This window comes from Eleutherodactylus coqui, chromosome 6 (assembly GCF_035609145.1).
Source record: "Eleutherodactylus coqui strain aEleCoq1 chromosome 6, aEleCoq1.hap1, whole genome shotgun sequence".
NCBI lineage: Eukaryota > Metazoa > Chordata > Amphibia > Anura > Eleutherodactylidae > Eleutherodactylus > Eleutherodactylus coqui.
The window spans coordinates 165,565,324-165,590,031 of record NC_089842.1 but is presented as its reverse complement, the minus strand read 5'-3'; positions in this window follow the sequence as shown (position 1 = coordinate 165,590,031).

Genomic DNA, 24,708 nt, shown 5'->3' with positions numbered 1-24,708 from the left:
ATGACCTGTTGGTGGTCCCTGAGGACTGGAGTTGGGGACCCCTGCCATATAGGGAGAGGTGGTGCGGCGGCCAGAGCTGGAGGCTCACCGTCACGGGGAAGACCACAGTAAAACTACGATGGCGGTCATGGGTGGCTCTATGGTCTCTCTAGACAGCGGCATCAGCATGGCCTAACTCGGGCACGTGCACAGTGAACAATAAATGGAGCATCCAGACTTATGATGTCCTGACTTCCAGCGTAGATGTCACGTGACGCCAGCACTTCTTCTAGGCTGCTGTTCACATGGCACAAAAATAAAGAGTCCACAGTCCCACAGTGTTGCTTTAAGGAAACAAGCGGAGGTGCACGGTCGTACTTTACTCACACTTTTCCAGCTTTGATGTTCTCAGTAATAACTTGCGGTAACAGCTTTGTAGAAATAACACTTTTTCTCGCTACGATTTTTCCTTTTTTTCCCACATTCTTAGATTCACATGTTTACTAGGAGGCACTCTTTCCCTCTGAACTTCAGACATCCTCAGTCTCAATTATCTGACAGACCATCTGCAGAGTTACACTCCTGACGCAGTGAAGGCATTTGTGCAAGGCTCTCTCTTTCAGAGTCATCCGATCACTGTTCCTTCTCTTTTTAAATAGCTGGAGAACCGTTACTGTACGCCTCAGCCTCTTGCTGAACGTCCTCCTCCGACTACACTCTCTCCACACCTTCTCTCTCTTTCTCGCTTCTTGCACCAACTCCACCCATAAACTACTGAACACGTACAAGCACGTCACTCATGCAGTTTAAGGGGCATAGACATACATACTGGATTCACTCACAACAGTCATTCACATGCATTAACACTACAGCTTGGGCCATGACAATGGGCCCGGTCACAAGAGTAGCATGTAATGCAGAAAGGTCTCCGTCAGACCTGGGACCGAAGGAAGGTCCACATCCTTGCTGAGTTGAAACTTAACTTTGCTTAATGTCTCTGACAATTCCAGGCAACGTACAGTGCGGCCGTACAGAAGATCCTTCCAACCAGGAGGTAGACGCTGGGACCTTCCAGCTCCAAAGTCACAGATCCGGATTCGAACTCCGATATTACTGCCAAGAAGTGGCTTCCATCAGTGATCCCAGAATCCCACTGTCTCGCAATCAGAACCTGGTTACAATGCTATAATGCCCTCAGCAAACACAGGGCCTGATACAGTGTCACTTCCAACGGCTTGCAGAAAAAGACCCTCCTAAAGTGACGCAAGTTCCTAACATATCCCAGCGTCTGCACACTGCACAAGACCTAGCGCAAATCACTGGTGCTCTTACATGGCAGAATTACCATTAAAAAAAACAAACGCTGGATCGTTTGGAATTGAACGATAATCATTCAGTGTAAACGCTGCCAACTATCGAACGATAATTAATTGGCTTATCATTCATCATTCATAAAAATGCAATCATGTTCCTACGGTACTTATTGAAATGTGCAATTAAGTTTATTAGTTCAATATGTGTTATTTTTGTGTGCAGGAAATTAGAGCATGCTGCGCAAAATATGTTAATGTGAACGAACCTATTGAATCAATGGGTTCCATTCACTGCGTATTGCATGCGCAAATTCTGCATCTGCAAAACGCTGTGAAAATACATTCATGTCACACTATGCATCTATCTATGTATCTATCTGCATTACTGTATTTTTCGTGCAGCGTGACTTATTCTTGTCCATTTTTGTTTCCGTATTTGGTATTATTTTCCATTGGGCAAATAAAGATTAGTATTTGCTCAGTTGAAAATAAAACCAATGTCAGCAAATACAACACATATACAGATTAGAGATGAGCGAGCATACTCGGAAAAGCACTACTCGCTCGAGTAATTTGCTTTATCCGAGTATCGCTGTGCTCGTCCCTGAAGATTCGGGTGCCGCTGCGGCTGACAGGTGAGTCGCAGCGGGAAGCAGGGGAGAGCGGGCGGGAGAGAGGGAGAGAAAGATCTCCCCTCCGTTCCTCCCTGCTCTCCCCTGCAGCTCCCCGCTCCGTGTCGGCACCCGAATCTTCAGACCCGAGCACAGCGATACTCGGATAAAGCAAATTACTCGAGCGAGTAGTGCTTTTCCGAGTACGCTCGCTCATCTCTAATACAGATCAAATATTGATGTTATATGGGGCAACGTCATCTGTAACATGTCCGTATCATAAATCCGTATTATGGACGTGTTCCAATACGCTTGTCTGAAACTGGTCTAACACCTACTAGCTTACTATTGTAGGTTGGATACTTGTGGTCCTTTAGGGGTTAAATTTAAAACCACTGACTTGACTTAAAAACCCAAGACCCGTGTTAAGTATTTTCTCTGCTCGGGGACAGTGGATTAGTGCTGTGACTTATGACAATCATAGTCAGCTTTCTGCATGTGTTCACATCCGAGCCGAATTGTCTCAAAGACTTTCTTTAATGGGGAGTGCATGACATGTAGAAATTCCACTTGGTTTAGCATGGATCATTATAGCAGGAGTGGGCAGCAGGACAAAATTCAGTCATCGCCTATTAAAGTGCCTGGCATAAGGTAATGAATGTGGGTAGAGTTATGTGCAGCTAGCGGACGTTTTACTTATCACCCCAACAACCTGCAACGTGACGGTAAACCCTTCTGGCCGCTCTCTGGAATTTATCACAGCATCTGTTCCGTATTTCGGAAATCCAGTGTTGATCCATTGTTATTAGCGTAAAGCAGACGCAGTGTGAACTGACTTGGCCCGTAAATCAGCTTGTTGATACAATATTAATGTAAATTTTCGATGACATTTGGGGGGTGCAGCAGATATTCTGCAAAACTGTAATCAAAAGAATGAATAATTAGATAATGGCAGACAAAATGTGTCCCAATCTACTGCATGTTCTATGACATGTATTACTGTATCACTAGCTAGAAGTTTACCAGTCGCAATTACTAAAATATGCATGATATTTTGAGTTCAATGATTTCTTGTAGATTTGCTTTATTTTAGGATCTCAATTCCCGTGGGAGGGCTGGGGGAGTGGTGAGGTGGAACAGGTGCAGTGGCCCAGAGTTAATGGGGCCCCTCCATAATGTTAAATGTTTGTCTTGTGCAATGGTATTGTCAGTGTCTTCTGTGTTGTATGTATTTTATGTGCATTGCACCTTTGCAGCACTGAATGGGTTAATGTCTGGGTTATGTCTGGAAAATGTATCTTGTTGTGTGTTATGTGTCATGTGACTATGTCTTATACATGGGATTGCAAGGTGGAGGAAAGTCAGTTGGAGTCAGTCTGCCTTTTTGCAAAGCCTGCAAGTGAGCGAGCCACACTGACATTGTCTGGTCTGTGCGCCCCAGAATGGAAGAGGCTGAAAGGTATCCCTCAGCTTGGCCTGGGACTGCTTCACCAAGGATGTGCCGGTGCCACTATCAGCACTGAGAGTGAGAGAGAAGGAGAAGGATGCCAGAAGAGTGAGTGTTGACAGGTAGAGAGTTGGAGAGAAAGAGAAAGTGGCCAGGAGCAGGATCTCACAGATAACTGGGGCTGTGGATTGTCTGGATCACCCCTAGAAATCCTCCCTGTCACACCATCTTCTGAGAGGGTAAATTGTGCTGAACTGTTATTATTGTATTGGAACTTAATTAGAATTCATAGAATCATAGCATGGTAGAGTCGGAAGGGACCTCCAGGGTCATCTGGTCCAACCCCCTGCTCAGTGCAGGATTCAGAATTAGGTAAATGGACATTACCGACCATTACCGGTTTGTCCAGAAAGTTATCCCTGTGCGTGGACTACTTTATTCTCACTTCAAGATTCACCGCAGAGGATGGAACGGTGGCGTCACGAGTGACAACAGACTTTAAGGTAACTACTAGTTACCCTTTCCCTGTGACCTTCCCTAGGAGTAACTTGGACGGGTCCCGAGCTACCCTCAGGGGAGGAGATGTTAGAGCCACCATGATGGAAACCTTTATCTACCCGCCATTTCTTCGGTTGTGGGCCCGCTGCTTGGACGCTGCACAGGACTGTAAGGCTCTTGGTAATTCTCATGAGAGTTGGGGCGGACTCTGATGAAAAGTAGACTGGTCTGCTAGATCACATCATCACTGCATAGAGCTGCAATGAACCTTTAAGAGAAACAGTTCATCCTAAAGTACAACTAAACCCTGTGGGGATTTGATACCTAAGCAGTCGGGATGGATGTGTAAGTTTGCTTTACAGGTGGCTAAAAGCAGGAGCGGACAGAAATGAGAGGTAACAATCAGAGCGGGGCACTCTGAGCCTCTCAGACAAAACCAACCTCGCAGCGGAGCACCTGTCCGGAAATGGGACAACCCAACTACATCTACGAGGACAGGTCAGGGGTCTGCAGGGAAACCGAGTACAGAAAATGAGGGAACAAACAGAGACTGATCAGGAAACACTGAAAATAATTGGCAACTCCCAGCCAGGAAGAGCTAGGTTGTGTAGGAAAAAGGGAGAAGCTGATAGGCTGACAGAACTGTAAATCACCAGCCACTATCTCAGCTAACAACTGCAGGACTAATTCATCTGAACTAGCAAGCACAGGAGATATTAACCCTAGCTAGTCAGGATAGAACCCCCAGTAGCAAAGGCACTAATGAACCTAATGAAAGTTTTTCACACACTCATGTTAGTGGGTTTTTTGGTGCCAATCCAACTACATGGATATGTTGGTTTTTTTTCTTGATTTTTGCCTCTATTTTTTGTTTGATTATAATTATTTTAACTGTTCTCTGGTAATTTTATATTTGTAGTTGATTCAAAATAAATTTTTGGGAGCAAAACATATTTCAAATGCAAATTGGTGCAATCTTGACACACATAGTAGTGTTATATGGAAATTGGCACATTTTGTGGTGCAAAATAAGCTTCATGGATAGAGTGGTTTTTACATGTTTTTGCCCCCATTTTATGTGTAAATCAGTAATTAGACTAATGACTTTTTTTTTCTATATCAGTACATAAAGCAGAATTTTAATTGAGGAGTAAAACATTTCAGAATTCAAATTGGCACTTTTTTGGCACCTTTCTTATTTTTAGTGCAGCTTAAATTGTAAATTTGGTGCAATTTAAGACTATCGAGTTCCAATATTCATAAATAAGGGCCAACGTGCGTATGTATCTTTCTAGACAAACGTCACTTTCACAGAACTTGCACATCTGCTCCATTCACAAACACTGATAAATTTATGTTTTCTCCACTTAGTTTTGCTTGAATTATCCTGCTCTGTTCTTCTGCCTACAGAAATGATATATTTAGCTCGTACCCACATCAAGCCTTTTCTGGTATCTTTTCTTTGTCAGCTTTGGGAGTATGAAGAATAATGCTTGCAATGCAGTTAGGAATAAAAGTTGAGCAAAAGCTTATTCTGACAGCATCCATCGATATTCCAGGGGTCAGTCATACCCCTCAGAGATCCTCAGTCAAGTAGTAACTATATTCAGCGGCTGCCATTCTAATACTTTCCCCACTTAGCGTGAGTTCACATATCACGGAATGTGAGACGAAATTCTGCAGCAATGTACAATACAATGTACGTAAATGGGGCTTTAACAAATCTCATTCCCTTTTAGAGGAAAAGTCTGCAGCAGAAGATAGCATGCTGTGGATTTTCGCTGACGAATGAATCCATTGCAATGCTGTGAGTGAATTCCGCAATGAACATTCGCATAGACTTTGGTATGGATTTCCGCCAGGATGTGTGATCATACCCCTACTCTAGCAGGTCACAGAGCAATCCCACTTGAAACTTTCTTTTAAACTGGTTTAATCTATACCAGTAATTCTCAAACGGTGAGGGTCACCATGATCTACACCTAGAGTTGGTGCAAACTATGCAGTATTATAGTGTCCCCAGGAAATTGGAAGACTATGAGTACTGTCTATTGAATTTGGAGATTTGGAAGAATAGTAGGGACAGCGCGTTGGGGCTCTGACAAAAAATCATGAAGAGATGAATGCCGAGAGAGACTGCCCAATCCACATGTGATCCACTTAGTGGAGATCTGCAATAGTAGACAAAAATAAATCCCCGATCAAGAGCTGGTGGGGGTCATATAATCAAATTCTGGGTAATCCTACTGCGCTCCAAACAAAGAGGAATGGGAGTATACTTACTCGGGAGAGGGGAGAAAATAAACCCAGTGGTAATTGGGTAGATATCTCTCCCCTCTAGGTCCAAGACGCAACATAAAAAAATATATGTGTCCGATTTTGTTCGTTATGTTGCAGTAGACAAACTGAGAAACATAGTAACGAAGTGCACAGGTCCAATTGTGATATAAGTACACAGGGGAGGAGTGAAACTGGGGAAAAACAAAAGAGGCCTTATGCTTACCTCCAACAGAGGATGTACCTCATTCCTAGCATGGGCCTGGGTCCGTTAGCATGAATTTATATAACAAACGTGCAAGAAAATATGAATACCTGCAGTTTCATAGAAATTTACGCCTGCTATAAAAACATGTCAAAAGCAGTGGGGGTTCCGCTGCTCAGATACACGCAGTTCAATACAATAACGAGGCTGCAGAGCTGTTCTCCCTCGGTCGTCTCTTGGGTTTTTATGATACTTCTATCAGCGGTTGATAGCAAAGGAAGTGTTTTCACAGTGTGGGGCCAGTAGAAAAAATAAGCAGATAACCAGCTAAAAGATGGTTGTAGGGGAACATTGCTTGGGTCCGCGCTGCTGCCTATGTATTGTAGTGAACAGCGTGTTTCTCAACAGCGAACCATCACTGTTTAAAATTTTTGTCAAGTCTAAAGCTACCAATGCTTCTGATCTGACAAACGAAGACCAAGCTCAGCATATGGACCCAACCAAACCCCTGCCTCGAAGAAGAGGCACTCTTGTACAGAGAAGAGAGCTAGAAGTGTTGGAGCAGAAGCAGTCAGGCGAGTGGGCAGATCTGTTTGGGCGAAATATCACATGCATCATTCAACGTGTTCCAGATGACATGCAGATCTCAATAAAGACATGACTTACATGTGTTGATTGATCAGTGGCGATACTTTCACCACCAGCACCCCAAAGCACAAATGTCAGACCCATGTATACCCATGGGTATGCTTAGTATGCAACAATCGCCTCAAAGTCGCAGTGGTGCCAATTTGGGGCCTTTGCTTTCACAAATCGGTAAATCTAGGCTGTGGTTCACTAGCTTGTAAGGTTTGTGGAATTCTATAATCCAGTTTTTGTATAGTTAATTACTTTTGAAAAATTTTAAAATGTTTTACAGAAGTTACATTTATGTTTTCTCTATTTATTAAAAAAATGTTAGTGTTCTACTTTTGTGGTTTCATTACTGGTTAAGGTGTCTACCTCTAGACTTTTCTCGCATACTTTGTTGTGTAAAAAAAAGACCAACAGCCATTTCACTTTGGCAACACAATTTCATGCCTGGCTTTTGTATTGCTGGCAAACTTGGTCAGCTTACATGTTTAAGATTACAGGATACATTCTCCCCCAGTCTGTATCCATCACCACTGCTGTATCACTGGGTCCCCATTCCACTCTGGCTTTTACTGCTATGTGTTGGGAGCTGGTGATGTGAATGGTGCAGCTAATCAACAGCCACATTCAGCCGGTGAATAGCTGCAGCATTCGTGTGACCCCTTGTGGTGTTGGCAACAATGGTCTCCTAGAATGCTAGTTTTACAGTGAACGGAGAGACATCAGCAGTGGAGGTACTAATACTTCCATAGAAAAGCACATTTCAATGGTATTCTCTACTCCAACATCCCCCAAAACAAAAACCTTACCTTATACAGCATTTCTGCCTGTTATACACTCCTTCTGTGTTTTCAGACAAATAACAGTTTTTGATTTGCATTTTAAAGAAGACAGAACACACTGATTTTTTAAAAGTCACTTATTTTGGGGGGAGTGTTGAAAAAAAGGTTAATGATGTATTAGTTTATAATATGGTCAATTTATGCAAAGAAAAAAAAGGTCTTTTAAATAACATCATTTTTAAGAACAAAAATTTGATAATTAGGCCAGTATATATATATAAGCTCGCAACCCACGCCAAGGGTCCTTATGCCTGTCATTCCCTACCTAAAAGAAAAAAAATTCCCAAGCTAAAAAAAAACTAAAACAGGAAGCAGTTAAGCAGTGAAAAAAATAGAGAGTCTAGATCATCTGTCTTCTTAGTCAGAATCTATCTGCAACAGAACTTCTCCCTGAGGAGTCAGAAAGAGGTCCACAAAGATGTTTCTGACTAGATGTGCTGATGATGCAGGCCTACACTTTGGGTCTGATCCACTGCAACAACTTGTGAGGTTGGTGCAAACGGAACATCAACCATAATCCAACAAAACTGTGCAGAACCATGACAGCTTGAATTACCACACGCACATTCTCAGGTTCCATCCTAATATTGCCCAAGAAAACTCACAACTTACTGGTAAGACTCCCAAAGGCACATTCGACAAAACTACAGGCCGTGTGAAATGGTAATTAAAAACCTGGTGTCCAACCCTCAGCATGGAAATGGGTGCAGAACATGGGTTGTTAGGTCAAAGCCCTCATATGCCACAAAAACTAATGGGGCTAGAGGGCTAGAAGAGCCAGGAAGCATCTGTGGTTCTGGCAGGGCCAGCTGGTTGGAAAGAAACTGCTGATCCATTCTGGAAGCCTTGAAAATGCGAGCATTTGCAGTGCTTCCATATGACCCAATATGAACAATTATAAACTGATAGTTGCAATCAGGCAGAGCCAAAAGAACTACCAAAAAGTACTATTTATAATTGTAATGTCGAGACCGTGAGTGCTTGCTGTCCAGTGCCCCAATGCAGTTTGAAAACTGTGCAGCAGCTTCAAAACCATCTGTGATGTCCAGTCAGGCTTGCGGAGAGGGCAGTGGCATCTCTGATGGCTTCAGTTGTCCCCAAATCACATCACAGACCTCCTGATGATTCCACAGATGGTTGAGTGAACCAACTCAAAAGGAACTCAAAATGCAGTGATGCAAATTAGTTCCCAGTGGCGATGAATCTGAAAAGAAAAGCGAGATACAAATATGACAACTATTTAAATTAGGGTGCTTTCACATCTGCATCAGGGATTCTATTTTTCTACTCCATTCGGGAAGTAGGAAAGGGAAATTCCGTGATTGAACGGATCTATCTTATGACAGAACCGAACAGTGATGAACAGAACTCATTGACTATAATGGGGTCTGTCTGTTCGCTTTCCACTCAGTTACCTGGCACTTTACTGGAAGAAGAAGCGCTGCATGCAACATTATTGCTTCTGGTATTTTGTGCGGATCTGCAATGGAACTTCCAAACGAAGGTTCAAGTGCAGATGTGAAGGCAGCCTGACAAAAAAGAATACAGAGCACATGCTGGGAAAAACGGAACTCAACACTATACAGCTTACATAAAACACAAAAGACACAGGGAAACCTGCTTGTTCTTACCTCAACGTGACCAGCAGATGCTCTTCAGGGGAGATACACCAGATCATGTTTGTGTCGGGATAGCTCAATCTGGAACACACTTCCTCATGCAACTTGTCAAAGGATGTCACGGACAAGCAGCATTAGGTCAAGTAATTCTCCGGATGCTGTCTCAAATCACTGTAAAGGCTGTTGAAGTCGCACTTACTGGTTCGCATCGGACATGGCTGTCCAAAAGTGGAAGAAACCAACCAAGCCAAGAGAACATCATCTTCTAGTGAAGACATGGTTCTCAGAGCACTGCTAACAACCCTCACCAACACAGCAAAGCACAAGAAAATGGTGCCTGTGCGGTCATGTGAGCACTAGAAGGGTATTTCAAGCAGTTGGGCAACTTCTGATATCATTTACTGCTTCTGTTCATTTTTACGTGCGTGAAATAAGCAGTTCATACTCAAGCTATATACACACATACGAGGCAATACAGTCTTGTGAGCCGGGCTTTATAAAGAGAATACAAGAATTAGAGTGAAAACAACAATATGAGAGAAGAAAGAATATACGGTCTCCTGTAGCAGTGTTTCTTAACTTGGGTCCTCAAGTACTCTCTAGCAGGTCAAGATTTGAGTATGTCCCATTGAGCAAATATTTGTGGTAATTCCTAATTTGCTATATCTGTAGTTCCTCATAAAAATTAAGCTTTAGTCACTGGAAATCTGCATGAAGATGAGTGAGTAATGTAGTAGCAGCCATTAGTGGTGGTCACCTTGCCACAGTGTCTGTTGCCTAGGCAGAAGACCAATATTTCTCGTAAAACCATGTACACAAGAGAACACATCATGGCCTTATGTTTCCAGGCGGTTATTCTTTTATTTTAGGGGTAAATGCTCTTTAAGACCTAACTTGCCATTCTTCCCAGTGACATTTCCAGTAGAATTTCCATGTAACTATCCGACAATAAGAGTGTTTGACAAAAATGATGTATTAATTATGTGCTAGATTACAGAGCAATTGAGATGTAAATGGGTCTCATGTAAATGCCATACCGTTTCTAAATGATAGATGCTCTGACAATGAATACAAAATGAATTAGTAATGAGGCTAATTATTTGAAAGCACAGCCATTATTTTGGATAGTCAAAATACAAGACCTTGCCAGGCTCCATTGTTGAGTATGAGTATCTCAGATGCACAGAGCTCTGAAAAATGAATTAGGAGATATGTTTAATTGCCATATTCATAATTGTTTTCACACCGGTCACAACTTTTCCCAAAGTAATTAATTCATGAGTATTAGTCATAATGCCATAAGGCCACATAGATACCATGACTCTATGAAAGCTTCATAGAAAAAGTTTAGCTTGCATTTACATCTACAACAGCAAAAAGAGTCCTATAGGTCCATACATGGGTCCCATGTGGGTCCGTGCCAACAGACCTTCCATATGCCACCATATGGAGCTGCATATTCTTTCCTAAAAGCAATATAGGGACTGCAGACTCTGCCAATCACCTCAAAGATGCTTAGCCTGGGGACAGGTAAAACAGTCAACAAATCTTGGACAGAACATGGCACTGGCTGCAAACTATAGGACGCTTTGTACATGACAATGCCATGTACATAGACTCGGTATGCTCACACATGAATTTCCTATAGAATCTATAATAGACTTGTTGGTTTTGGAGTCCAAACCCTTGTATCTCCATAAGCCTCCTTATTCTCCATTGAAAGTAAAACTACTAGAGGAGAATCCTTCCATTATCTGATGGAAAAGGCCACTTTTCCATCAGATAATGGAAAATGGATAATGGATTCCTGGAAAAACAATTCTGTGGATGCCATTTGTGTTGTAGGTATCCATCATAAGACTTTGGGCTTGGACGAAGGCTAATTTCACATGGCCGAGCGCGACTGTGAAACTTGGCCTCATATTGAGCTCATGCACAGGCTATGGAAAACCTCGCATCACACTCACATGCACGTCAATGTGTTTTCTGGTCCCATTAAAACAATGGGCGAAACGTTCCATGGGAACGCCCAATGGTAGGACATACCGTGATTTTTCCCATATTGCATTCAAAAGAATAGGCTTCATATTCATGTGAGATTTGTGCGGCCTCAAGCAGTTGCCCTCTTGTACAGATTGCAGAGAGTCTCAGGATCTTGGCACGTCATGTGATACCCTGTGTGGGAGGAGTCAGGGATCACATGACCACGGGGAGCGCTCAGTAAATGTAAGACTACAGGTGTGTGTCTGTCTGTCGGTCCGTCGGTCATTCATTCTTGGAGCTGTGGTATCTGAATGGATGGAGTGAGTGGAGCTGTGTGTGATGTGTGTGGGGGTCAGGCTGATGTAGCAGAGCTGTGTGTATGTGATGTCTGGGGGTCAGGATGGATGTAGTAGAGCTATGTGTGTGATGTCTGGGGGTCAAGTTGGATGTAGCTGAGCTGTGTGTGTGATGTGTGGGGATCAGAATGGATATAGAGGTGTCGTGTGTGTGTGTTATGTGTGGGGGTGAGGATGGATGTAGAAGAGCTGTGTGTGTGATATGTGGGGGTCAGGAGGATAAATGTCCGGCCGTCGCTGCAGTGACAGTGTCGGGACCCGAGCAGGAGAGTGGAGGAGCAGTGCATGCGATACGAGGTATGTACCATGTACCGCATGTAATCTTGTATGTTTAGGTGGTATACATTATACCAGCTGTACATATAATTACATACAGGGCATATCCAGATTACATCAGCATCACTATATACAGGGGAGGTATATCTCCTGTATATAGTGATATGCACAATGCTGGGGTAAGCTGGGTATCTCATGTATATAATTATATATGTGTAGATTGTATGCGAGCGTCTACAGCGTGTTCTCGCGAGTAGATGGCGTGTGAATCACGCTAAACGTCATCTACTTGCGAGAACATTCTGGCCTGGATCCCACACATGCGCACAGCCATTGGGCGGGATCCAGGAGATTAAAAAAATGCTGTGATAAGCCCCGCCCCTAAGTCACACCCCGACGCGCCCCCTTTTTTTTTTTACCAGGGTCGGTATTTTTTCATGACAAAGGTGGCAACCCTAGTGGTGAGAAGCAACTGTTCACATTGCACTAAAGGGGTGTATTCACACCTTTGTGATTGCAGATTTTGGTGCAGATCTGAGATTTTACCCTTTCAACTGAATTCAAACTGAAGAGATGAAATCTGCTGCAGATCTGCACCAAAATCTGAGACTAAAACGACATCAAATCAGTGACATTTTAATTCATCTTAGTGGTGGTTTTCTATCACATGTTGTATATATACTGTAAAGAAAACACACTAGTGCAAATCCCTGCTTATGCAAAATAGATAGGTGGGGCTAAAGTTATATATTGGGGGCCGCACCCTAGAATAGTTAGAGCAGACCTGCTTACCCAAAATGTAAATCCTGCATTTTCAATGTCTGGAGGTGCAGATGTTGATGCCCATTTGAACGATATCAGGAGGAAAGAGATCTCATCATTCCATAAGCAGCAGGCAAAAGACCAATCTATGGGGAATCTGCAGTGCAGTGTGAGTAGAGAGCTTAGTCATAGCCATCTGACAGAGGAATCATGGCCAGGGAGGTACAGATCCAGCAGTGTGCAGGGATAGGAGCTTGCAGTAGGGTAGCTAAAAACTCTTGGGCCGAGTGCAAAAATGCAATATAATAAATAAATAAATATATATATATATATATATATATATATATATATATATATATATATATAATGACTCAGCTGTAGTAACCTTTAAATAGTGCAGTCACCATATAATAGTATATACTACACAGTGATAGTTATTACAGTGCAGTTACTTCCAGTGATTACACATGACATTATTTGTGATTGGTGTCATCCCCTTTTTCTTTTCTTCTCGCTTTGGTCCAAACAGCTATGAAGATTTCCTATATCTATGACTCTTCTCTGCATCCTTTCCATCCTGCCACTACCCCAATACCTGTCAGTGGCCCCCCAGACTAAAAATGCCCCCTCTTATGCTCCACAAAGTAATACTGCTCGCACACACTAATAATCTACCAATATTAACCATCACAAGAAATACTGCCGGCTTTGTACCCTCACACTGTAATAACACTTCTTTATGCCCCACATAGAAATAATTCTTTTTTGTGTTCCCTGCAAAGTAATAATAACCCCCAATGCTCACAATGTAACAGTGGTCTCTTTGTACCCCTAAAAGGGAATGTCCAAGTTATTTTTTTTCATTCCTGTTCCTCATGTATTAAAATAATAAGCCTTATTATACCATCTCTCCCAGCTACCTGCAGCCGCTCCATTCTCTCTACCAGGAGTGTTGATAGGCTGCAGTCGGCCTTTTTATGTGATGTCACATGCTGCTGCAGCCAATCACAGATGTCAGTACTTGAGAACCGGATCTTCGTGGTGAGCTTATCTGACATTAGCCCCCACCAAGCTGGGTACTCCTTTTACCAACCTCGGAAGGATGAGTTAACCTTGAGCCGGCTATGGCAGTATTATTACCCCAGACCCTTGTAAACTAGATTTTACTAACACACATAGACATAGAAAAAAATGACTCAGACCAAGTATAGTAGGTTAAATAATGTAAAATTTATTTTTATTATATGTGTTTTGGTTGTTGCCTCTCATCACTCATGAAGAGCGTACAGCAACACGCAGGACAGGAAAAACCCCCAGTGGAGGAAACCTGCAGGGAAACCATGGCTACTGTAATGCCCTTCCTCAGGGCATACTAAGGGAGGGTAACACTATAAAATGTGTGTAAGGTGCGGGTGTGTGACTACCTACGGTGATTGCATGTGACTATCTACAGTGACTGCATGTGACTATCTATGATGACTGCATGTGACTATCTATAGTGACTGCAAGTGACTATCTACAGTGACTGCATATGACTATCTACAGTGACTGCATGTGACTATCTATGGTGTGTTTATTGAATGTGTTTATGGCTGTACGGTGTGTGTGCACATGTATGAGTAAAAGCCATGTGTGCATGTGTGTGATTATAAAAATGATACCGCTCTTCATCAGACGAGGCTGGTGTCGGGATCCTCCTCTGCTTGGCAGAATTTCTTCAATGATGGATACCGGTGAAGGATCTTACAGAGCAGGCAGTACGGATGCTTGAATCGTTTGTCGCTGATGATGAAGTCTTCCTCATCCATCCTGAATAGGGGGATAGCCAAGCTGTGATCCATCCGCCGCTCTCTTGTCCATGCCCAATGGGAAGGGGCTTCTGTCATGACCTAGAATCAAACAGTGTATGAATATCATTAGCACCACTGACTCTTCATCAAAGACTGAAGTATTTTATATTATTTCTACTAACCAGATCACACGTGGTTCGGTCCACCCAAGCTCTAAATCCCATCCGGCGGAGCAGCTGGTCCCGTTGCTGGAAGAGTACGTCTGTGTTCTCCATCCAGTTGTCTCCTAAGGCCCAGGGGTATATCTGCCACCGAAAGGGGAGTTCTTCTTCCATCTGGTTGGCTAAGAACCTGGTAGAAAAAAATTAAACAAGATGATTGAACGAGTCAGAACAGTGAAGAGCGGATTACCTATATAAGGAGGAAAGGGGAGCGCTAATGAACACTAGTAGAAGTAATGCTACCGGATCCTGGAATCTTCTCTGTATATCACTTTTTTATGACTTATTTTAGTATACATGTTTATATTTATATATCAGCATGTATATAAATATATGTTATAATAAAAACTCACAGAGCTGGTAAGAAGTTCTTTTGATATTCCTCGGTACTTAGTCCGGCTCTCCTGAAGTACACGAGGACCATCGCCAGGAGGTACTGGTGGGAGAAGAAGGACGGTTAGAGGCTACAACTGCTAACAAGTAAAGACTATAATATCTACTCTGGATGGTTAAATCTCATAGTTACATCTAATAATGACTATTATGTCACCAGGTTATACAGTGCGGTGTATCTCCAGGACTATTATATTAGCATAAGTCCCTATATGTATGTATGGTGCATATTCTGTAATATTACCTTGTCGGATATCTTCATGCAGCCATCACAGGCGAGGAACATCCAGAAGTATTTTTCCTCTAGAAAAAAAAAATCAAGATTTTATCAATAAATGTACCAATTTGTAGAGTGAATCCAGTAAAGTTACATGATTTCCTCTGGCACATCACACTGAAATAAGTGGTGGAATTATTGCATTGCAGTGAATTAATTCTGGGATGAAATCTGCAGCATTTCAGCAATAAATAGAGCAGCTATGGATTTGAAGATCTGTAGCACGACTTTCCTCCACGGCTGATTTCTTCTGCACCAAGTGAATGGGGTTCGTTAAAACCTCATTCACTTACATTGTACTGTACATTGCTGCAAAGCGGCAACTTGCATCCCCAGCCAATTCTGCAGGAAATCTACTGTGTGTAAACTGAAGCCAAAAAACATAAAATTGTTGTAATATATAAAGAATATCAATGACCTAATGCAGTCTGACAGCTTCATCTTGGATAATGTGTACCTGGTTCAACACTAAAACCATTGGAAAGGCCCAATGTGTCTTACCGAGGACACGGAAGAATGCTGCCATCTCCTCCTGTGGTTGGGACTGGTCATCCCTCCTCCTTTTCTGGGGGTCCTCCTCAGATGGACTGGGATCCCTCTTCCTCTTCCGTCCTCTGTCGCCTCTTCTGAACAAGGTTCGTAATATACCAACTACGGCGTCCATGATCCTTAACAGGGGAAATAAAAAGGGATTAATATTAGGACAAACACTTCCATGGTAGCTGCATTAAACATGTAGATCCCAGTGCAGTCCCTATAGACCTGTCAGTACATTATGTGTGTATGTCCCTATAGACCTGTCAGTACATTATGTGTAAATGTCCCTATAGACCTGTCAGTACATTATGTGTATATGTCCCTATAGACCTGTCAGTACATTATGTGTATATGTCCCTATATACCTGTCTCTACATTATGCGTATATGTCCCTATATACCTGTCTCTACATTATGTGTATATGTCCCTATAGACCTGCCTCTACATTATGTGTATATGTCCCTATAGACCTGTGTTTAAATCATGTGTATATGTCCCTATAGACCTGTCATTATATTATGTGTATATGTCCCATATATACCTGTCATTACATTATGTGTATATGTCCGTATAGACCTATCATTACATTATGTGTATATGTCCCTATAAACCTGTCTTTACATTATGTGTATATGTCCCTATAGACCTATCATTACATTATGTGCATATGTCTCTATAGACCTGTCATTACATTATGTGTATATGTCCCCATAGACCTGTTTTTACATTATGTGTATATGTCCCTATAACCTGTCTTTACATTATGTGTATATGTCCCTATAGACCTGTCATTACATTATGTGTATATGTTCCTATAGACCTGTCAGTACATTATGTGTATATGTCCCTATAGACCTGTCATTACATTATGTGTATATGTCCCTACTCCCTAAGGATCTGTCTTTACATTATGTGTATATGTCCCTATAGACCTGTCATTACATTATGTGTAAATGTCCCTATAGACCTGTACTTTATGTGTATATGTTCCTATAGACCTGTCATTACAATATGTGTAAATGTCCCTATAGACCTGTCAGTACATTATGTGTGTATGTCCCTATAGACCTGTCAGTACATTATGTGTATATGTCCCTATAGTCCTGTCATTACATTATGTGTATATGTCCCTATAGTCCTGTCATTACAATATGTGTAAATGTCCCTATAGACCTGTCAGTACATTATGTGTGTATGTCCCTATAGACCTGTCAGTACATTATGTGTATATGTCCCTATAGTCCTGTCATTACATTATGTGTATATGTCCCTATAGTCCTGTCATTACAATATGTGTAAATGTCCCTATAGACCTGTCAGTACATTATGTGTGTATGTCCCTATAGACCTGTCAGTACATTATGTGTATATGTCCCTATAGACCTGTCAGTACATTATGTGTAAATGTCCCTATAGACCTGTCAGTACATTATGTATATGTCCCTATAGTCCTGTCATTACATTATGTGTATATGTCCCTATAGACCTGTCAGTACATTATGTGTAAATGTCCCTATAGACCTGTCAGTACATTATGTATATGTCCCTATAGTCCTGTCATTACATTATGTGTAAATGTCCCTATAGACCTGTCAGTACATTATGTATATGTACCTATAGTCCCGTCATTACATTATGTGTATATGTCCCTATAGACCTGTCTCTACATTATGTGTATATGTCCTGTCCCTCCCTGTATAGTAACTGAACACTATAATTTACCTGGAGGTCACATCAGCTCTTCTACACAGAAAAGAAGAAATAAAAAAATGTCAATAAAGATTTATGTAAATACAATAAACAAATAAACCAACGCCATATTTATTCCTCGTCACCCAGATATTTCTGTATTTATTCATTCATACTATATATATATATATATAATCTTGAAAAATATGCAGCATTCCCAAATAAATCAGTTGCAATGGTGATTATTTGCCCAAAAAGTTACATTTCTTTCCTCTTAGAGGCACTTTTGGTAAATAATGAATCAGCGCTGGTACTAAATATTTAAAAAAGTGTCAGTAAATCGCTTAAAGGGGTTGTACAAGGTTAAACTTTTATGCAAAAAGGAGTGACAAAATATCTATTAAATCATAATATAGAGAAACAACGTAAGGGCTCAGTCAGACGGGCATTTTATGTGCGAATTTATGTGCGCAAAAACGCATTGAATTCAATGAGAAGATCGCGCTTCTCTGCAACAGCTGTGCCAGAGGATCGCGATCTTCACTGTATGTTCTCAATGGGGTCGGCGCTGCTGCCACCAGCCGCATTGAGCTCAAGGTGAAACACCTGAATGTGACAGCATCCAGCGGTTTTATATCCAAAAAAGACAGAGGCCGCAGTTACTTTTGTCTTAAAATCCGCTGTCCTATATTCACCTCTGCGCATTTTTGTGCGCTGGTAAATATCGGGCATATAAACGCTGCCATTGAAAAGCATTGGTTCTTAATAGATGCGGATCGCGAACGCAAGTAACATGGGCACATAAAAACGTCCCTCTGAAACAAGTAGCACCTAAATAAGGGTATTACCAAAAATATTACCATCCAAATATATATATATATTATATATGCAAGCAATATATATGTTTTTGGTGTGTAGCTCTGAGCGTTTTCCACCCTAACAACACCCCTGGCTGTTAGTGCTAAAGCCCCGGGTTACTAAAAAGGGTTATCTCATCAAAATAATTTATTACCTATCCATGGGACATATGATAAATGGATGATTGCTGTGGGTCCAACCACTGGGACCCCCAGGGTTTGCAAAAACGGCACACCCAAGCCCCGCTAAGTGAATGGAGTGGTGGTGTGCATGCCTGATGGCCAATCCATTCACTTCTGTGGGAGAGAGGGAGATAGCTAAGTATATCTCCACTGTTTCCATAGACAGAAAACGGAGTAGTGATCACTCTATTTGCTTAACCCCTTAACGACCGGGCCATAGTGTTTTTACGTCCTGCAGCTGCAGGACGTGTATGGAGGGAGGTAGCGCCACTATCTCCCTCCATACAGCGCGGGCGTCAGCTGTTTATTACAGCTGACACCCGCGGGCAATAGCCGCACTCGGCCGTTCGGCCGATCGCGGCTATTAACCCTTTAAATGCCGCTGTCAATTCTGACAGCGGCATTTAAATCCCCCGAACGCTGTTTGGGGGTCCCGCACGGCCCCCCTGCAGTGAGATCCGTGCAGGTATCATGGCAGCCGGGGGCCTAATGAATGGCCCCAGGGCTGCCTTAGCAGACTGCCTATCAAGCCATCCACACAGGGTGGCTTCATAGACTGCCTGTAAAAAAGCAGTATGACGTAATGCTATAGCATTACGTCATACTGCAGGAGCGACCAAAGCATCGCATGTTAAAGTCGCCCAGGGGGACTTCAAAGTAAAGTAAAAAAAAAGATCAATAAAGTTTTTTAAATTGTAAAAAAAAAAGTTATAAAAGTTTAAATCACCCCCCTTTTGCCATATCTATTATTAAAAAATCTAAATCATAAAATAAAAATATGTATTTGATATCGCCGCGTCTGTAAAAGTCGGATCTATCAAAGTAGTGCATTATTTTTTCTGCACGGTGAACGTCGTCCGAAAAAAAAAAAAAAGAACGCCAGAAATGCATTTTTTTAGTTACCCTGTCTCCCAGAAAAAACGCAATAAAAAGTGATCAAAAAGTCGTATGTATTCCAAATTGATACTATCGGAAACTACAGGACATCCCGCAAAAAATGAGCCCTTGCTCAACTATGTTAACAGAAAAATAAAAAAGTTATCGCGCGCACAAAATGACCGCAGAAAATAATTGAAAAAAATTTAATATCTTAAAAAAAAAATACAAGTACTACAGCAAGAACAATACTATATAAGTTTGGTATCGTAGTAATCGTACTGACCCATAGAATAAAAATATCAGGTCGCTTTTGTTGCAGTTTGTGCGTTGTAGAAACAGGACGCACTGAAAGATGGTGGAATGTCGTTTTTTTTTCCATTTCTCTCCGCTAAGAATTTTTAAAAAGTTTTTCAGTACATTATATGGTACAATGAATAGTGCCATTGAAAAATAAAACTCGTCCCGCAAAAAACAAGCCCTCATACAGCGACTTCGATGGATAAATAAAGGAGCTACGATTTTTTTTAAAAGGGAGTAGGAAAAAACAAAAATGGAAAAAAAGCAAAAAAGCCTGGTCACTAAGGGGTTAATGGGTCTCAGGGTTCGCTATTATCATGATCCCTTGACGGTAGTAATAGCTAAAGGGAATGGCAACTTAGCAAGAACACACACATGTATGTTAAATAAATGCACATATATTGAGAATACTGCAATCCATTCATCATACATACACATACTAAAATACAGAAAGTGCAAATATGTACAATAATACAAATAAACTGCACAATATAAAATACTAAAACTATACAAATAACAAGATTTATTTTATTTATTTACATTGCATAGATCACATTGTAAAGATCACATTGCATATATCCATCACATAGATCAGATTGCATATATTCATCCCATAGATCACATTGTATATATTGATCACATAGATCACATTGTATATATTCATCACATAGATCACATTGCATATATCCATCACATTGTATATATTGATCACATAGTTTCACATTGCATATATTGATCACATAGATCACATTCCATAATTCAATTATTATAATATACATTCAATTGTTACTCATATTTATATACATATAATACAAATAAACTGAACATATAGAATACATTGTATAGAAAAGCCTGATAAATACAAACTCATGGCCATATTTATTCATCATCATCCACATCCCCAAGTTAATTCAGAATCCCCATTATATCCTCTCATATATTCACTAACCCAAATATCTTCTCATTAATTAAAACCATCCATACTTATTAATAATCCAAATTCTGATTAAACCCACGGACATAATTAGCTACTAATATGCATTGACCAATTATGGCTATATGGGATTACATAAACCAGCAATTCCCTGTATTAGATTTGGTTCTTACCCCTCCTCACGGACGGCGGGCGGTGATTTCTCCATCACGATGATGTAGGTGATGTAGATTTGGGTTTCAGTCACAGAAAAAAGTTTGTGAATTTGCTTTAACCCCTTGAGTGGCAGGTTTCCTACCACCCTGTCGTGCCCACCAGGGCAGGTTTTTTAAAATGGTCTAATCATTGAATTTCAACTAATTTTGCAGTTGCGTCTCAAGAGCCATAACTTTTTCATTTTTCCATTGACATGGCCATATGAGGGCTTGTTTTTTGCGGGACAAGTTGTGATTTTTTAAACAGGGGGGAGGAAAAAAAGAAATGGGGAAAAAAGAAAAAAAGGGGCCATGTCATTAAGGGGTTAAATAATGTATTAACTTCCTTCTCTGGGTCATTACGACGCACAAGGATACCACATGTGTGATTTGTATTTTTGATTTTTTACAAAGTAAAGGGAGACAAGTGTTTTTTTTATTTTTTTTATAATTTTTTTACTTTTTTTTATTTTTTATTTATTTTATTTTTTTTTTGTCCCTTTAGGGGACTTCCACAGGGACCCATCAGGACCCCTGATCACATTCCGGGGGTCCGATGGTGACAGCCCTTTACATGCTATAGTGACAACCCTTTACATGCTGCAGTCACATAGACTGCAGCATGTAAAGGGTTAACACAGCAGAGATCGGAGGTTTTCTCTGATCTCTGCTGTAAGAGCTAGTACCTAGCTGCCCTCTGACAGCTAACAACCAGCTCTCCCTGCCACAGAGACCATCGGCTTGCTTCTGACAAGCCGATGGTCTCTATGGCAACTTGTAAACAAAGCAGGACATTGCCGACATATCGGCAATATCTTCTGCTGGTTTTTCAAACCCCTTGCACTGCTCTGTGTGGGTCTGTGCAGGCAGAGCACAGTGCCACAGCTTGTGGCATTGTGCTCTGCAGCTCCCATAGTGATACATGGCCCGGAAATCTTCCGGGCTATGTTGCTATGAGCAGTGGAGCTCGTCCCGGAAAATTTCCGGGCGTGCCACTCAAGGGGTTAATAAGAGCAATAAGGAGCCAATCTGAACTCTAGCAGAGCAATCGCTGACTGGCACCAACTGCCGTTCTCCTGCTCGGCTTGAAAGCAAATCCTGCGATCCTATTGGCTGTTGCTGGTGGCACCTGTCACAATGGTTCACACAGCAGTAGATGTAAAGGGAAGCCGCCGCTCACCATATTACCCTCCACGCTCGGATATTATGCTTTACAAAGGCTGCTTAGACCTTTGCCTGCCTTCTATCTGTCATCCTTTTCCTATGTAGGGGCCTTTCTGGAAGCCGCCATGTTGTTCTCTTGGTGGAGATACAATTTGTAATACTGAATATTCTTCACCTTGGATATAAAACAATCTTATTCACATATTTTATCTTTAGTAGATTTTTTCCTGCAGCTTCCAGATGTTACAGTGGATGAAGAAAACACGTTTTTTTAACCTCTGTATTTTCTATTATTCCAGTTATTTTGGCTTTTTTCTTAGTTTTGTTGCAGATTTATATGTAGCAGGTCTGAAGTACTGACAATATGACCCAGAGAGCTTTAACCCGTTCAGGGCATGGCCTATTTAGGCCAAAAGGACGCGATAATTGTTTTTGGATTTTCATCTCCACTTTTCAAAAGCCATATTTTTTTTTAGTTTTTCTGTCGGCGCGGCCGTATGAGGGCTTGTTTTTTACATGGCAAACTGTAGCTTTTATTGGTGCCATTTCCAGGTACATATAATGTATTGTCAGAGTTTTATCATGGCCAGGGCATTTAAATGGTTAATAGCTGCGATCGGCCAAACGGCCGATTGCGGCTATTGCCCGTGGGTGTCAGCTGTTTTAAACAGCTGACGCCCACACTGTATGAAGAGAGGTTGCCACGCAACCTTTCTTCATACATACCCCGCCGCTCTATGACGTACCGGTACGTCATGGAGCGGGAAGGGGTTAAAGGGGTATTCCATGACTTTTTGTATGGCCACAAAGAGAGGACTCCATTAACTTGTGGGGACAGAGAGAGGGTACACCAGAGTTTAGAGAGGGGGTGGAGGTGGTACAGAGTGGACACTAGTAGTATGGTGGGGGGCGGGTTACTAAGAGGTTCATTGGGAGTAGTGGTAGGATGGTAAAAGTACACAGAGATGGGTCATGACTGGAGGAACTCTTCATGGCCCAATTGAAGAACAAAAGCAAAAACAGACAAGACGCCACCTGTGATCACAGCTGAGTCACTGTATCTAAGCCGACTACATTAAAGTTATCCTTCCTCGAATAGATTATGTTTTTATTGGTGGGGCCCAACTCTAAGTTTAACTTTGGGGCCCCATGGTTTCCTTTAAATATACCCCTGGTGGGAAGATTATTATCCGTTGCCTTTTGGCTGGATACCATATGATTGGTGAACTCCTCGTACGCGGTTGAGACCCATTTTGTTAAATGTTATCAACTATTGTATTTAAAGCTACAGTAGCAGATGTATCATAGTGGTTGGTACAGGACCCTGTGGCAAAGGGCCTCCTCTAGTGCAGAAACTGCTCAAGTAAGATTCCTTATGGGACTGTTTTCTGGTTAGCAAAGTCTGGCCCAGTTCTCTACATCTCTAAAAGCCAATGGGACTGGAAGGAGGCAGGAATTATGTAGAGGTGCATAAAAAGGAGCTCTTTTAGACCATTTCTGGTACCTCCCTGGGTGTGACGTAAAAAGTCGCAGGATTTGGAATTCAAGCACTGGGTGGTATGTGTTCAGGATTTTCTTATGGGACCCTATGACATGTCTCATGAATATCCCATACTATTCTCTATATGTATAATCCTGTATTGCTTTGCATGTATAAGGCCTATGTCACATGAGTGTATGTGTATTTGCAAGCACATTTACACCGCATTGCGCGTTGTGTATCTGCATGCGCAATGGCATTTTTTTTCTGTACTTTCTGCGTGCATGTTGTGCACAAGTTCGCGGGGGGAAAAAAACACACATAATGAAGCTCTCAGCCATTGAAATGGCCAATTAGTTTAAAGAGTTCACGCTGTGCTCTTTTCCTGCGCAAAAGCTCAGAAAAATAGGGAATGCTGCAAATTTTTTTTGTGCTGCGCATTTGCACACACCATATATGTGCTTGTAAATGAACCCATTGAAATCAATGGGTTCTATTTTCTGCGTATTGTCCGGGCAAAATTAATGTGCGCAAATCCTCCTATATGACACAGGCCTTAGATCAGATGTTTATGGCTCTAGAAAGGCCAGCTATTAATAAGGATTATAGTAACATTTCAGTCAATTGTTCTACTGATCTAGTCCATTTTAATTGTCTCACATTCAGAAAGTATTACAAACAGAGTGGAGAAATTATGGCATTTAAATAGGATTTGTGCTCATTCCAATTTTTAAAAGGTCAGCTGAAATCAATGTAAACAGGATCAATGCTGCAAATAAATTATTACTGTAACCACGAGCTTGTCACTTTACTGAAGCGCAATGACCATAGATTTATCATACGCCGGCCTTATTAGTGCTGATATGTTGTAGAATTCCTTCAGCTTCAATACTCGGCATGTAATGAGGAGGGTCTCTGTGAACCGCTGCACAACTACGGTTCTTCATTGTACTGCTGCCCCTCTTATATGCTGCACAATAAGGTCGCCTTCACATGGGCATATTTGCGGTGA